This window comes from Lagenorhynchus albirostris, chromosome 6, assembly GCF_949774975.1.
Source record: "Lagenorhynchus albirostris chromosome 6, mLagAlb1.1, whole genome shotgun sequence".
NCBI classification, from domain to species: domain Eukaryota; kingdom Metazoa; phylum Chordata; class Mammalia; order Artiodactyla; family Delphinidae; genus Lagenorhynchus; species Lagenorhynchus albirostris.
Window position 1 is genome coordinate 55,704,990 of NC_083100.1, and position 13,254 is coordinate 55,718,243.

Sequence of the window (13,254 nt, forward strand, 5' to 3'; positions counted from 1 at the left end):
GAATATAGATGCAAAAATCCTCAACAAAATACTAGCAAACAGAATCCAACAACATATTAAAAGGATCATACACCATGATCAAGTGGGATTTATCCCAGGGATGCAAGGATTCTTCAATATACGCAAATCAATCAATGTGATACACCATATTAACAAATTGAAGAATAGAAACAATATGATCATCTCAATAGATGCAGAAAGAGCTTTTGACAAAATTCAACACCGATTTATGATAAAAACTCTCCAGAAAGTGGGCATAGACAGAACCTACCTCAACATAATAGAGGCCATATACAACAAACCCACAGCAAACATCATTCTCAATGGTGAAAAACTGAAAGCATTTCCTCTAAGATCAGGAACAAGACAGGGATGTCCACTCTCACCACTATTATTCAACATAGTTTTGGAAGTCCTAGCCACAGCAATCAGAGAAGAAAGAGAAATAAAAGGAATACAAATTGGAAAAGAAGTAGTAAAACTGTCACTGTTTGTATATGACATGATCCTATACATAGAGAATCCTAAAAATACCACCAGAAAACTACTAGAGCTAATCAATGAATCTGGTAAAGTTGCAGGATACAAAATTAATGCACAGAAATCTCTTGCATTCCTATACAGTAATAATGAAAAATCTGAAAGAGAAATTAAGGAAACACTCCCATTTACCATTGCAACAAAAAGAATAAAATACGTAGAAATAAACCTACCTAGGGAGACAAAAGACCTGTATGCAGAAAACTATAAGACACTGATGAAAGAAATTAAAGATGATACCAACAGATGGAGAGATATACCGTGTTCTTGGATTGGAAGAATCAATATTGTGAAAATGACTGTACTACCCAAAGCAATCTACATATTCAATGCAATCCCTATCAAATTACCAATGGCATTTTTTACGGAACTAGAACAAAAATTCTTAAAATTTGTATGGAGACACAAAAGACCCCGAATAGCTAAAGCAGTCTTGAGGGAAAAAAACAGAGCTGGAGGAATCAGACTCCCTGACTTCAGACTATACTACAAAGCTACAGTAATTGAGACAGTATGGTACTGGCACAAAAACAGAAACATAGATCAATGGAACAAGATACAAAGCCCAGAGATAAATTCATGCACCTATGGTCAACAATCTATGATAAAGCAGGCAAGGATTTACAAAGGAAAAAAGACATTATCTTCAATAAGTGGGAAAACTGCACAGCTACATGTAAAAGAATGAAATTAGAACACTCCCTAACACCATACACAAAAATAAACTCAAAATGGATTCAATACCTAAGTGTAAGACCGGACACTATAAAACTCTTAGAGGAAAACATAGGAAGAACACTCTTTGACATAAATCACAGCAAGATCTTTTTTCATCTACCTCCCAATGAATAATGGAAGAGTAATGGAAATAAAAACAAAAATAAACAAATGGGACCTAATGAAACGTAAAAGCTTTTGCACAGCAATGGAAACCAAAAAGAAAACGAAAAGACAGTCCTCAGAATGGGAGAAAATATTTGCACACGACTCAACGGACAAAGGATTAATCTCCAAAATAGATAAATAGCTCATGCAGCTCAATGTTAAAGAAACAAACAACAGAATACAAAAATGGGCGGAAGACCTAAATAGACATTTCTCCAAAGAAGACATACAGATGGCCAAGAAGCACATGAAAAGCTGCTCAACATCTCTAATTATTAGAGAAATGCAAATCAAAACTACAATGAGGTATCACCTCACACCAGTTAGAATGGGCATCATCAGAAAATCTACAAACAACAAATGCTGGAGAGGGTGTGGAGAAAAGGGAACCCTCTTGCACTGTTGGTGGGAATGTAAATTGATAGAGCCACTATGGAGAACAGTATGGAGGTTCCTCAAGAAACTAAAAATAGAATTACCATATGATCCAGCAATTCCACTACTGGGCATATACCCAGAGAAAACCGTAATTCAAAAAGACACATGCACCCCAATATTCATTGCGGCACTATTTACAATAGCCAGGTCATGGAAGCAGCCTAAATGCCCATCGACAGATGAATGGATAAAGAAGATGCGGAACATATATACAATGGAATATTACTCAGCCATAAAAAGTAATGAAATTGAGTCATTTGTTGAGACGTAGATGGATCTAGAGACTGTCATATAGAGTGAAGTAAGTCAGAAAGAGAAAAACAAATATCGTATATTAACGCATGTATGTGGAACCTAGAAAAATGGTACAGATGAACCAGTTTGCAGGGCAGAAGTTGAGGGACAGATGTAGAGAACAAACTTATGGACACGAAGGGGGGAAAGCCGCGGGGGGTGGGGTATGGTGGTGTGCTGAATTGGGCAATTGGGATTGACATGTATACACTGATGTGTATAAAATTGATGACTAATAAGAATCTGCTGTATAAAAAAATAAATTAAATTTAAAAAAAAGAGAAACAGCACTAGAATCTAATATCCACAAAGGTGTATTATTGAAACATAGTTTTTCTCTTTAAGATTACCCCCATTTTTACAAAGAAAGTCAAATGAAGACTAATTTGTTTGCAAAGTGAATCTAGATTTCAATAAACTTGGCCTGATAATCACATAAATGTAGCAAGAATAGCAATTGCTCTTATAGGCTCTTTTCAATCTGCTTTGTTGGAACTTTTTGTAAGGAATCTCGGACTGAATGTCTAAAGTCCTCTTAAGGCTAGAAAGCCAAACCAAGAACATATCCTCAGATTTGCCTGCAATACCTACAGATTTGGGTGAAATTCTTTCTTCTTGAAGTCCCCCAAATATCCTGAGGTTCCTGTACCTGCCAGGAAGTGACCTTCATTACCTCATTAAGGCTGTTGAGAACCCTGTAAGCAACATAGCAGGTAGTTTTCTTAAGGCACTTTATTGACTCCATAAAGTCAATTCTCATTTCCTTAAAGCCATCTGATCAAATCTGAGTCTATGCATGACTCTCTCAAATATGCATTACAGTCAAAGCCTTGGTAATGTAACCAGTTTCCAATTGTATTCTGTTACAAGGAGAAGAGATTCCTATAGAACTTGTGCAAATAACTAAGTTGCCATGAAAATAAGAATACTTACTGAGAGTTTCTGAATTCTGGAGGAATCAGGCTGGGAGAAAAAGTAAAAGTTTCATCTTTATTCACAAAGGCATATCTTACCAAATTGTTGATAGCTTAAGAGAAAAGAGACAAAGATTTCCTTAAATCTGAAAAGTCAAACATTTTTTTAAAAATTAGTAATCTTTTGAACAAAAAGGTCATAAAGAATTATAATCATCTTCATCAGTTCATTCATTCCCATGTGATTAATTATTGTGGCTCTTCATCTATGTTAGAAGTTTATAAAGCCATAAGTTTCTCCATTAGGGTTCTGTAAATTCTTGTATTCTAGAGTACTTGTTAGATTCCTTTCCATAATTTTTTCTGAAGATGAAACACATTTGCAGGCAGATTTTGTAAAAACATCTGAGTAAGACAATAACTGTCTATAAATAATAAAAGACTTAAAATGCCCATTATTAGAGTTCATTTGATAAGGAAGTATAGTTATTTTTGTGATGTACGACATTTTAAGATGACAACTGACATTATGATGACATTATACAAAACATATCAGATTTTTAGGTATTTCACATAATTTCTGGAACATTTATAATATATGCCTATTCACACACAACATAAAGAAGACCTAGTATTACTTCTTATTTGACGATGCTCCTCATGCAATTTAATATATCAAATAAGCCAAATTAGTTTAATATCTCTCTTTTATAAAGAGAGAGAGCAAATCCAGCAAATCCCAGGGACGCTCTGGGAAATTTTAAAGTTAGTTCAAGGTAAAAAGAGAGAGAGAGCTCATCTAGTATTTGGTTGAAGTTTGTCAAAAATATTAAAAGACTTTAAAACACTTGATCAAATAGGAAAATAGATCACTATGAAACAATACTTAGATATCCATTTAACCATGGCGACAATTAAAGACATTGTAAGTAAATACAAAGAGTTAAATAATTGTAAATAAAATTCAACTCTTGTAATATTAATATTAGGAAGATTCAATTTTAAGCAAACAAAGACCTGATGGACACAGTGTGAAGCACAGTTGGTAAGACCTAAAATCTTTGCTTTCTAGGCAAAAAATTTTCATAACATCTTATCAGGAGCAGACCAATAGTTCAAAAAATTTTTGGTTTTTTGGCAGAAAAAAACTAGGTTTTAGTTTTACATAAATACACTATTGATGTTAAAGCTTATTTCTAAAATCCTTATAATAAATCAATTCAATCTTGTCCAGCTTGATCATACACAAAATTTCTTTTCCAAGATTTCTTTTTTCATAAACCTTTTACAACTTTCTATGTCCAGAGTTTGTCCTTTATTTTCCTCTTTCTCATTCTGGAATACCAGCTATATTTTAGGACAAAATCACTTTGTTTTCCTTCAGTAAAAATGCATCTCCATACCTCATAATTTTCATACCCAAAAATTCATTTTATTTTCCTTGCATACATAATTGTTTCCCTTATTATTTTTAGTAATATTAATTACATATATTAATTCGAATTCTTAACCCTTAGAAACCTTAATTTTTAATGAAAGTAAGCAATTATGAACTGTCTTTTACATTAGCATTTTTGTGAATTGGCAGACTAATATTTTTTCATAATTTCCATAATATGTTTCTTGTACCATTTTTCAAAGCACAGGACATGTGTACTAACGAACACAAATTTATCTTTTAATTCCTTTGTAATAGGAAGCCAAAAGTAGATAAACCTATGTTCAATAATTAATGTACCATACTTTGTCTTATTTGGAAATGATCTAGCTATTTAATAAATTTACATCATATAATTTAACTTAGCAAAACTGTAAAGTTTCAAGTTACCAAAAGATTTTGGAAGCTGGTTTTATTTTTTTTAATTAATTAATTTATTTATTTATTTTTGGCTGGGTTGGGTTTTCATTGCTGCATGTAGGCTTTCTCTAGTTGTGGTGACTGGGGGCTACTCTTCGTTGCAGTGCATGGGCTTCTCATTGCTGGGGCTTCTCTTGTTGCAGAGCATGGGCTCTAGGCGCACAGGCTTCAGTAGTTGTGATATGCAGGCTTCAGTAGTTGTGGCTCTCAGGCTCTAGAGTGCAGGCTCAGTAGTTGTGGTACACAGGCTTAGTTGCTCTGCAGCATGTGGGATCTTCTCGGAACAAGGCTTGAATCTATGTCCCCTTCGTTGGCAGGCAGATTCTTAACAACTGTGCCACCAGGGAAGCCCTGAAAGCTATTTTTAAGTACACCTACAATAAAACAGAATTATTATACCTAAAAACTCTTATCTTATATCTATGTAATGTATTAGTTTTCAACAACTGTGATATGAAAATTTTGTCATACCACATTTTTTTTTTGCTAGCGAATTTTGTAACAAAGGTAAATTTTATGCCAAAAACTTAACCTCTGTGCACTAGGGCCAAATCGAATCTCACAGACAGAGTTTTGGGTGAAGTAGAAAAGAATAACTTTATTTCTTTGCCAGGCAAAGAGGGACACAGCAGACTCCTGCCCTGAAACACTGTGTGTCCCAACCCAGGCGGAATTGGTGAGTTTTTATAGCAATGGTTCAAGGGTGGGTTTGCTGATAAGATTGGGGTGTTTGCAGGGCCTGCACTCCTTTAATCTCATCTCAGGTGGTCTCCTAATCTTGATGAGCTTCTCTGGTTCCTTTAATCTTGCCTCAGGTGGTTTCTTGTCTGCTCCTCCCTTGTCTCTCCATCCCCTCCCTTCCCCAACTGCAACCAGCTGGAATCTGCCCTTTGGAATTCAGGGAAGGTCATGGAGGCTGGAGTCTGTTCCCTACAAACAAGAAATGGTACAGAAAGGTTTCTGTGCCCAGGAGCCCCACAGGGTCCTGCTGGGTTTCAAAATGAGCTTATTTGATTAGTAAACCCAGGTAGAATAAAAGTTTTGTATTTAACGCTGATAACTCTAAGGCATGTCTATCTTTATTAAACCAACAAGTTTAAATTAACTTTAATACTCAGTATTTTCCCAGATCATGGAAACTTGAAAAACATTTGGGTTAGTTTTCATCATATTTCTGAGAACTTTAGGAATACTTAATTTATAAGTATTTAATTCTAAACCAGTTAAATAGAGGTGTTTTAAAATTAATTTTGGCAATACTGTTACCTGAAAACTGGGTTTGCCTCTTGGTGGGTGTCAAGTCAAAAAACACAACCAAGTCAAAGATCAGGAGAAGGAAGAATTTATTACTTGCAACAAGTAAAGGGAACACCGGGGGTCTTTCCCAAAGCAGTATCTCCCCAAACAGCAAAACTGGGGAAGTTTTAAGTGAAGGGTACATGCATATTCTTGAAGGGGCTAGAACACAGGATGATTCAGCATAGAATTGGGGCAAAGGTTGACAGAGTCCCAGTTTTAGTTGATTGAAGTCACGAGGGCCAAAAAAGTTCAACATCGTCATTTCATCCTCCACCGGGGTTGGGGCCTTAGTTCTTGCAGAACTCAAAGATATATATCAGATTGTTACATATATCCCTTGAGAAGGAACTAGGACTCTGTTTTATCACTGTACTGTTGTTTCTTGACTGCTTTTCCTTTGTTCCTGCATTCCCTCACTTCCTTTAAGATCATTAATTACTGAGACCTATTCAAGGGCAAGCATTGTGGCCAGACTTAGATCACAAAATGGCTTAGGTCAAAATGGCTTCCTTTTTTTTTTCTTTTAATTGCAGTATAGTTGATGCTGTACAGCAAAGTGATTCAGTTATACACATATATTCATTCTTTTTTTATATTCTTTTTCATTATGGTTTATCACAGGATATTGAACCTATATCCCTGTGCTATACAGTAGGACCTTGTTGTTTATCCATTCTATATATAATAGTTTGCATCTACTAACCCCATACTCCCACTCCCTCCATCCCCCACCTCCCCTACCCCTTGGCAACCACAAGTCTGTTCCCTATGTCTGTGAGTCTGTCTCTGTTTCGTAGATAAGTTCATTTGTGTCATATTTTAGATTCCACATGTAAGTGATATCATGTTGTATTTGTCCTTTTCTTTCTGACTTACTTCACTTAGCATGATAATCTCTAGTTCCATCCATTTTGTTGTAAATGACATTATTTCATTCTTTTTTATGGCTGAGTAGTATTCCATTGTATATATGTACCACATCTTCTTTATCCATTCATCTGTTGATGGACATTTAGGTTGTTTTCATGTCTTGGCTATTGTGAATAGTGCTGCTGTGGACATAGGGGTGCAGGTATCTTTTTAAATTATAGTTTTGTCTGGATATATGTCCAGGAGTGGGATTGCTAGATCGTATGGCAACTCTATTTTTAGTTTTTGAGGAACCTGCGTACTGTGTTCCATGTTGACTGCACCAACTTACATTCCCACTAACAGTGTAGCATTTGTTATTTTGTAGACTTTAATGATGGACATTCTGACTGGCGTGAGGTGGTACCTCATTTCAGTTTTGATTTACATTTATCTAATAATTAGTGATGTTGAGCATCTTTTCATGTGCCTGTTTGCCATCTGTATGTCTTCTTTGGAGAAATGTCTACTTAGTTCTGCCCATTTTTCAATTGGGTTGTTTGGTTTTTTGTTGTTGAGTTGTATGAGCTGTTTGTATATTTTGGAAATTAAGCCCTTGTAGGTCACATCATTTGCAAATTTCTCCCATTCCATAGGTTGTCTTTTCATTTGTTTATGGCTTCCTTTGCTGTGCAAAAGCTTGTAAGCTTGATTAGGTCCCATTTGTTTATTTTTGCTTTTATTTCTATTGCATTGGGAGACTGACCTAAGAAAGCATTGGTACAAAACCTTAGAGAACATTTTTCCTATGTTCTCTTCTAGGAGTTTTATAATGTCATGTCTTATGTTTAAGTCTTTAAGCCACAAAATGGCTTCTCTTATGTCAAGAAAGCCATGCCTGGTTCTCTTTCTCCACGGATCCCATACCCTGTCTGCTTACAATACCATCTGAAAGTAGAAAAATATCACACATCTACAACATATGTATACAGATACACACAAACATATGGGCAGATGCAGAGAACTTATAGCTCTCATTTTTAAAAAACATTTTTAAAAACTCACTAGTTTATAAAAGAATAGTTGGATTCAAATTTTGTTTTGGCAGTTGGAAAAAATTGTGTTCATCTGTTCAGATGACTAAAGCCTTTTTACTAATATTTATAGATAAGATTTTTAAGATTTCTCATTTGCCCCATTTCCAAATATTTCCACCCTTCTTTTTGTTTTGTTTTGTTGGATGAGAAACATCTCCCTAAAGTTTGCATTTCAAAGAATGGCTCTTAGGTCCTAGAGAAGATAGGGGTAGAAAATCTACATCACAAAGGCACAGTTCAATGTCCCAGTAACTACAAGCATTTTGAGATGAATAGGCGAGGTTTTGGGGATTGGCAAAAGGACAGGTGAACTTTGAACCGCTTTCTAGAGCCACACCTCTGGTCCTGTAGAGATTTCCAAGGCAAAGACAGTTGTTTCCGGTTTTCCAAAGAACTGGGTTGCAGCCTGAATGATAAAGAGACTGACCCACCCTTCCGACTACATTTTTTCCAATTTGCTTCTTTTCTCTGGGTACATAGTTTCATTTTGGCTTAGGGGAGAAAGCCTAAAAAAAATTCCTGTCAGGCTCTGAGTGTCAGCTATTGTCATTCACCCTAAAGAGTTTCCCCACATGTAGACTTGATTGCATTCCTGTGGCATCAATTAACATGTTTCTCTGTTCCCTTTAATCATCTACAAACTTCCAGTTAGATCTAGAGGTTTGATCTTATTAAGTTTTAACTTTTTTTTAAAACAAAAACATTTCATAAGTGGTAATAAGCTCTTCCATCAGGAGATAGTGATATCTAGTGTTTTTCTTTTTATGTTAACAGCCCTCAGTGATAATTGCCTAGTTCCATTATTTCCATTAAGAGTTTGCCAAATGGTAATATTCTATCTTTTCTTCTTCATTTATTAGCTATACTACTTCTATAATATCTATTTGTATAATTTCCCTGACTTCAACTATTTAACTACCAAGAGGTATAGCTCATAAGGGAAAGGCAGGCTAAATGCTTGATTCTTTCCCTATACTTACCAGTTTTCAGAGTAATGAGTTGGTTTACTAGCAACCTCCAAAGGTGACCAATGAAATTCTTTTTAAAATACCATTATGATCTCATGGATTTTAACATACTTGATATGTTTAATCAATTGCAGTTATTTTTATTGATGCTCAAATTGTGGGAACCTTCTCAAGTTAGCTCCTGAGTCCTTTTACATGTAGTAGTCGTATCAAAGAAGAAGCTATCAAGCTTCTTCACTGTTTGTATGACAATATTTCCAGGCTCATCTTATACATCTCTTGCTCCAGATCTCAAAGTAGCCGTTTCTCTAAGCCCTAGAGGCCACAGTCTAGGCTGTGGTAGTATTTATTTCTCTAAGGTTGTTCACTGTTTCTGACCCTTTTCAGTGAACAGAACTAGGAAAATAGAAGTTTAAGGATAAAAATGCATTATGAGTTCATACTCATATTTTCAATACAAACTTGAGTACAAAGTTTTGCTTCTTTGGTTTTGTAGTTGGATTTCTTTTTGCTAAAAATCTTGGTCCCTTCTTTTAGACTACTTTAATACTTTCAGAATTTTTACTGACAATTTGGTGATCAAAGATGACATAAGATTTTTTTGTTAAGTTTTTTTTTTTTTGTCCTGAGGGTGTATCCCACTAGGAATCAAATTACATAAATTACTGTGTTTTAATATCACTGATGCTCAAAATATTAAACAACCAGTTGGAACTAATCAACCCCTACTATGCCAAGATCTAACCTTTTAGTTGTTGAACTGTGGAGAGCTGGAGGAAGGGTAGTACCTCAGGTCAGCCCCAGCTTACCAACCCATTTAGTATTGTTCCAATATTTTAAAAACTGGGAATGCCATACTCTGCATCCCAACTTGTTATAAGTCTTGCTGTCATTGAGTTCCCTTCTAGCTCCAACAGGAACCTATACAGTCACTCAGATGAGGTACCCTTTTCCTGCTTCCGTACCCTACTAGCCTTTATTTATACACTTATCTAAAAATTTTACAATGATACAAATGATTATTTTACATGATTCTTGAAGTTCTGGCCAATAAAATAAGCAAATACAGAAATATGTGTTATGACTATTAGGAACTTAAATTAACAGTATTTGGAACCAATATCATTAGAAACCTAAAACAAAACAAACAAGAAAATCTTAAGTAGAAAAAGCAAATTATGAGCACAAATTTGTAGGCCAAGCAGGCCTAAAAATCTCTTATAGTGGTGCCAGCTATAGTGTTGGCAGGCCTGGATCAATTAGTAATTAAAATTGAAGTTAAATATAATTAAAAATTACACAATTTGCAGCTGTTTTTATCTAATATCACTAAAATTATTTAAGAATTACTTGAGTGGGGGCTTCCCTGATGGCTCAGTGGTTGAGAGTCTGCCTGCCGATGCAGGGGACGCGGGTTCGTGCCCCAGTCCGGGGGGATCCCACATGCCGCGGAGCGGCTGGACCAGTGAGCCATGGCCGCTGGGCCTGCGTGTCTGGAGCCTGTGCTCCGCAGCGGGAGGGGCCACGGCAGTGGGAGGCCCGTGTGCCGCAAAAAAAAAAAAAAAAAAAAATTACTTGAGTGATTGTCTGTGATACTGCCTTCCCTAAAAGCTCTCTTTCCTAAGAAGTGGTATCCCTCTCCCTCTCTACCATCCACATGGTTGTAGGCAGAACTTTTCTTGCTTACATGACCCCACTCCCCTGGTAACACTTATTGGGTCCAGGGATAGGCACCTGGCCTAAGACAGTACAGTCAGAGGCTTTCCTCTGAATTTTTCAAGTTGGAATCAAGAAAGAGAGGCAGCCACGTGGTTATTAAAGAACACTGACCCAAAGAACTGTTGTTATCCTTGTTTTCCACTTTGTGGGGACATCCTGTCTGCAGTGAGAGCAGATGTAGGCAACATGCAGAGAGGAGCTGAGCCAACTGTCAAAAGGAATTTTGATGGCAGTGGAGTTCCTGCAGTCATTCCTGAGGCCCAACTGCAGCCCTGCCCATCTCTTAGGTTGGTTTTTCTTAATGCTTCCTTGGAATCCATAAGCCAATAATTTCTAATTTTGCTAAAGCTAATTCAAATTTGATTTCTGTCTCTTGCTATCAAAAGAATTCCCACTTCATTGACAAAGGGAAATACACAGAATAAATTTTCTATAAGTAATAGATTTATATTTGAGTAATGTCTGTTTTATTATACAATACATAAATCCCCTCAGTTCCCCCAATATTAACAATAAAAAATCCAGAATGTTAAAGGATTTTTGATTATGTGATTTTTTTTTTAAAACATAGGTTTCATAGTCAAGGATGTAGTGGGAGAGGCAGGACGTAAGTCTAGAAAAGTAAATTGAGATTAGAACATATAGAGCCTTAAGGTTATGTTAAGGAGTTTGGACTTTATCCTGTAGGTGGCAAGGATCCAGTCGGAAATATCTTTAGGATATTTGGATAGGTCATTGTGGTGGCAATATGGACCTTCAGTTAAAGTGGGAAAAAGTTGCAGACAGGTCCTCATTTTGGAAACTTAATCATTTGAAGGCTATTCCAGGTATCAGAGGCCAAATTGATGAGAGGCTTACCTAGGAAAGTTATCCTGAAAATGGTTGAGAGGGGAAGAATTCAAGAGATATTTCAAAGGTAGACTTGACACTATTTAATGACCACTTGGACACATGGAATGAAAGTGAGGAAATATAGAAGGACTGTGAATAGATGGTGATACCATCAACACAGGAGAAGGAGGAGGAACAGATTTGAGAAGAAGACACTAATCTGAGCATCACCACTGACCTTTATGGTCCATTTTAGCAGGTATGGTGCTGTGCCTCCATGTAGTACTCACAGTCTCTGTCATTTCAAAGACAGCCATAGTATGATTCTATCTTGGAAGGTTGTTTGAACTTTATTGGAACGCCTCCGCAATGTAGGAAACCAAGGAAATCATTAAGTTCTGGAAAGTTAGCATTCCTACTTGGAAGACATTAGTTGTGGTTTTGTCATGCTGTTGTGTATTAGTCTAATATAATATGTTTTATATATTAGATATGTAATATATATAATGATATATTTTATTTATTTATGGGTTTGATTTAATGAATATTGTAAAAGAATGATTATAGCCAACCTAAAATTTTATATATCAAAAAGAATATCATCTCATTATAGAGGAATTAAAATTTTATAGTGAAATAAAATTAGAAATAATATGATAAAGTGATATAAGCCTCAGATTTTCTTTTTATTTATTTATTTATTTTTTCATTCTTTAAGGGAAGTAATTTCATTTTAACAACTTTTAAGTGTAGCAGCTTTTCAAAAGTAGCAACCTCCCCTTATAAGCCTCAGATTTTAAAAGTAAATATTCCTATGTTCAAAGCAACTAACCAGTAAGCCCTTTTTCATTATACTTTCCCTGGGGAGCTAAATTGCTTTTGTCCACCTGATTTCTAAAGCAAAATTATCAAATACCATCAATGTAACTTGTTCTGTGTTAAAAGCAGAATTAGACACAGTTCCGACTTACTGCCATTCCAATATTTTCTGAAAAATGAAAAATTCCAATTTGCGGATGGTGATTTTGTCAAAAGTAAAAACTCAGCAACTCAAAGACTGGTGAAATAACTGACATCTTTAATATTTTGACAGCTCTAATGAACTACAGGAAACTTTGTCCAAATTCCATTCAATTTGATTTGGTTTTCTCTCATCAACACTGATTAAGGGAAATAGAAAGCAAAGTACAAATGTCATTTTACACTTTCTAATAGCCACGCTGAGGTAAAACAACATGTAAAATTAATTTTAATAATATGTTTTATTTAACCAAAAATTTCCAGAATGTTATCACTTTAACATACAGTCAGTATTTTAAAATTTCTAATGAAATATGTTACATTAATTTTTTGTACTAAGTCTTCAAAGTCTGGTGTATATTTTATACAGCACATCTCAATTCAGATTAGCCAAATTTCAAGTGCTCAAACGCCTCATGTGGACAGTGCAACCTTAAATAAAAGTCACAGCTGGAGACAGCAACATCTTTCAGAGATTTATGCTGCCTTCCCCTTAAATTACACGATGAGTACAACACTCTGAGCACGATGTTTACCACTTG

General features: G+C 35.5%; 1 long non-coding RNA gene across 2 annotated transcripts in view; it reads left to right on the forward strand.

The window, feature by feature from the left end:
• Positions 1-13,254, forward strand: part of LOC132522278 (uncharacterized) — a 136,630-nt gene that overhangs the window by 41,418 nt on the left and 81,958 nt on the right. For both annotated transcript variants that reach the window (XR_009541148.1, XR_009541147.1), the window contains exon 2: positions 5,543-5,605. This is a non-coding gene — a long non-coding RNA (uncharacterized LOC132522278). The remainder of the gene's footprint in view (positions 1-5,542; positions 5,606-13,254) is intronic.